Here is a 4,127-nt window from a genome sequence, read left to right on the forward strand (position 1 = left end):
GCAAGGCCCAAAGTGGAGAGAATGCTCACCAAGTGTTTGATGAAATGCTTCAACCGTGACATTCTCCCCCACCTATGCCGTCGACGTCCTCGTCGAGCTTGCTTCATGGAACCTCTTGATAGTAGGTTCCCAACTTGCTTCGCTAGCGGGAAGTCCTTTTTCACGGGACGTGACACTCTCCCCCACCTAAACTCGCGACGCCCTCGTCGCGCCTTCTTCCTTGCCCGCCGAATGTGATCTTTGAGTTGCCGTTGTGTATCTTCGTGCTCCCCAGTTACTTCACCATCCGGCAGGTCCTTCCCCTTCACCAAGTATTTGGTGTAGTTGGGTATGCCTTTATGTTGACCGACTCCATCCGCAGGTGTGGCTTCAACACCCTTGGCGGGTGAAGTCACTATCGCTAGGGCCTCTGTGCCCCCTTTCCTTACAATGGGAAGTGACTCTTCATAGCGTCGTGTCTTCCCGTCATGTACCCCGTTTTGTTGAGGTGATGGTTTGGCTAAGTTTCCTTCCTTAGCCTCTTCGTGCTTTCTCTTGTCGTCTCCACGACTTGAAGCCAATGCACGCAAGTTCCCTTGGTGCAACTCCTTTGGCACATGTTGTACCTTAGGAGATGTCTTGGCATGGTTTGAGGCATCCTCACTAGGCTTTTGGGCAGCAGCCAAGTTGATTTGCTCCTCCCTCTCAACTTGCAATGCTGACAAAACCTTGGCCTCCTGCTTGCTATCTTGTTCCGTAGGCACCATGCACGTCGTTCCCCCATCCATGATGCATAACTCGCTTGCAAATGGGAGTGGGAAAGCCTTTACTCGGTTGAAGAAGTCCATACCAAGGACAACCTTGTAGTCATCCATGGACACAACCGTTAGGTTCAATTGGTCCTCCCAATCCCCGATGGTGGTTTGCACACCTCTAGCAACTCCTTGGAGTGGCTTTGTGTCCGAGTTCACCGCCTTTACGAAGCCCCTTTCTTTGGTTGCCTCGATCCCAAGCCTTTGCGCCTCCTCCACCGATAGGAAATTATGTGAGGCACCTGTGTCCACCAACGCCTTGGTGGGCACCCCATTGAGTTTTGCCTCCATGAACATTAGGCCACTCTTCTTTGTCTCCTTAGGAGCAGCCTTGATAGCATTCAACAGCTGTAAGGAACCTATTTGTGTTTGCTCTTGAGTTTCCCTCTCTTCGAGCATGGCACTTAAGGACTTCCTCTTCGGACAATCTCTTGCCCAATGGGGACTGTCACATAGGAAGCAATTTCTCTTTGGCTTTAGTTCGGGCTTGGCTCCTTTCTTCCAATCTTTGCTAGGTAATGGTGGCCTTCTTTGATGTTCCTTGCTTTGGGGACTTTTATAGAACTTGTCTCCCCCACCTGTAGTATAATTATTCTCATCTAATTGAGCTTGCATAAGGGACAAGGTTTCAATTACCTTTGTTTGGAAAGCTTGGCTTTCATGACGCCATGCCTCGGTGTTGGCCTCGTTGGTGTCTTGCATGGTACCTCTAAGCTCCCCCACTTGGCCTTCCACTCGGCCATCGAGCTCCCCCATGCCTTGCTCCACACAATCAAGCCGCTCCAACATGTCGGCAACGGCCAACTCCATCTTGACCACCTTGGTCTCCATGGCGGTGAGAACGTCCTTCGACTTTGAACGCCCACGTCCCTTCCTTGCAGCTTCGGGGATGACCTCCCTTCCCCTTGCTTCTTCAATCATAACCTCTGAGGAAGACATGTTGCTCTAGATGCTAGCTTTAACCTTGGCTCTGATACCACTTGTCACGGACTTGTTTGTTTACCCTTCAAGCCGTGCGGCCTCAGTTGCTATTCCGACCCTTTGTTGCAACTAAGTAAGCCTTTTGCCCACTAAAAGAGAAAGCTAAGCAAAGAAAGCTAGAGCACAAAGAGAGAATGAAAGTATATTGCTACAAAGAGAGCTTTACAAATGAATGTGAGAATTCTTGGATGATTTGGCCAAATGAGGCCTCCACCTATTTATAGGCATACAAAGCTTAATCCTACGGCTATAATTGCTTTAATCCTACGGTGGAGAATGGTTCCCACCTACTCCCACCTACTTTACATAAAATATCTAAAGAAACATCTAGAATGGATATGTACATGGCTTGGCCCATTGTAAGGCCCAAAATAGGCCCAAAGTGGATTATAAGGCCCAAAATGGATTGCAAGGCCCAAAGTGGAGAGAATGCTCACCAAGTGTTTGATGAAATGCTTCAACCGTGACATTCTCCCCCACCTATGCCGTCGACGTCCTCGTCGAGCTTGCTTCATGGAACCTCTTGATAGTAGGTTCCCAACTTGCTTCGCTAGCGGGAAGTCCTTTTTCACGGGACGTGACACTAGGCACCGTAGCATACCCCCGCACAAACACCCCCCTGGATCCCGCCGAGATTGCCCCCCAAGCAAGGTTCGGAAAGACTCCCGCACGAGTGCAGGTGTCCTTCGTCCCCCATTTCGGGCAGCGCCCCCAGCAATCACCAAACAAGCATCCATGAAGAAGCATACCCCGCACAAACACCCACCCGGATCCCACCGAGATTGCCCCCCAAGCAAGGTTCGGAGAGACTCCCGCACGAGTGCAGGTGTCCTTCGTCCCCCATTTCAGGCAGCGCCCCCAACAGTCACCGAACAAGCATCCATGAAGAAGCATATACCCCGCACAAACACCCACCCGGATCCCACCGAGATTGCCCCCCAAGCAAGGTTCAGAGAGACTCCCGCACGAGTGCAGGTGTCCTTCGTCCCCCGTTTCAGGCAGCGCCCCCAACAGTCACCGAATAAGCATCCATGAAGAAGCATCGCCCACAAATGCCGCAGCATGCAGAACCATAGCAATAGCCACACGAAGCAATCGATCGAACCGGACAAGCCCACACATTCCGCTTTTTTTCCCGCACCGCACCGCACCGCCCAAGCCCCGCTCCTCCGGGCCAACCTGCTGGTCGCCGACGGTGGGGCCCACCCGGCACCGTTACCGGTGCATGGTGGCCCCCACCTGCCGACGAGACCTGCCATTGTGCCCACACCCCCGCTGGGGGGTGTGGGCAGCGCTGGCAGGCCGGGGGGGGGGCTCGCTGTTGAAGCAGGCAGGTACCACCCCCCTAAAGAGCTTATTTAGCCATTTTCTTTCTGGCAGGCTCAGATATCAATTTCAGCGAGGAGTCATAATGGCCATTTTTTTGGCTCTAGACATCGAATTTTGATGAGATTTTTTGCAGGGATGCTTAGAAAAATGGGTAGAACATTATGGAATTGGATTTGTAATTTTTGGAGCAACATAGAATTTTTTATAATTTTTTTGCCGAAAAACTAAGAAAAATTCATATAAAATAGGAAATGGGTTGGAGGTTGGTTTTTTTTGTTGGGAATGCTTTAAAATGATCCATGTGATTTTTTGGAACTTTATGTTGCACGGAAATTGCACGAAATTGCGGCAAAATGCGTACGTGGTGGGGCGGCGAGGCACGGCATGGCACACGGATGCCCCCAACGAGGCAAGGCATGGCACACGGATGCCCCAACGATGGGCACTACAAGTGCTACACCTTATATTGGGTCCACAAACATAATTTCATGGAGACTAACCCCTTTGCCATCCTTGGGCATGATGGCAAAGCCGATGGGCATGGCATGGGGCACGGTGGGCATGGTATGGGGCATCGGTGGGCATGGCATGGGGCATCGGTGGGCATCGCATGGGGCATCGGTGGGCATCGCATGGGGCACGGTGGGCATCGCATGGGGCATCGGTGGGCATCGCATGGGGCATCGGTGGGCATCGTGTGCATCGCATGGGGCACGGTGGGCATCGCATGGGGCACGGTGGGCATCGCATGGGGCATCGATGGGCATGGCATGGGGCATCGGTGGGAATCGAGGAGTCATAATGGCCTTTTTTTGCTCTAGACATCGAATTTTGATGAGATTTTTTGCAGGGATGCTTAGAAAAATGGGTAGAACATTATGGAATTGGATTTGTAATTTTTGGAGCAACATAGAATTTTTTATAATTTTTTTGCCGAAAAACTAAGAAAAATTCGAATAAAATAGGAAATGGGTTGGAGGTTGGTTTTTTTTGTTGGGAATGCTTTAAAATGATCCATGTGATTTT

The sequence above is a fragment of the Ziziphus jujuba genome, chromosome 7 (genome assembly GCF_031755915.1).
Source record: "Ziziphus jujuba cultivar Dongzao chromosome 7, ASM3175591v1".
Lineage (NCBI taxonomy): Eukaryota > Viridiplantae > Streptophyta > Magnoliopsida > Rosales > Rhamnaceae > Ziziphus > Ziziphus jujuba.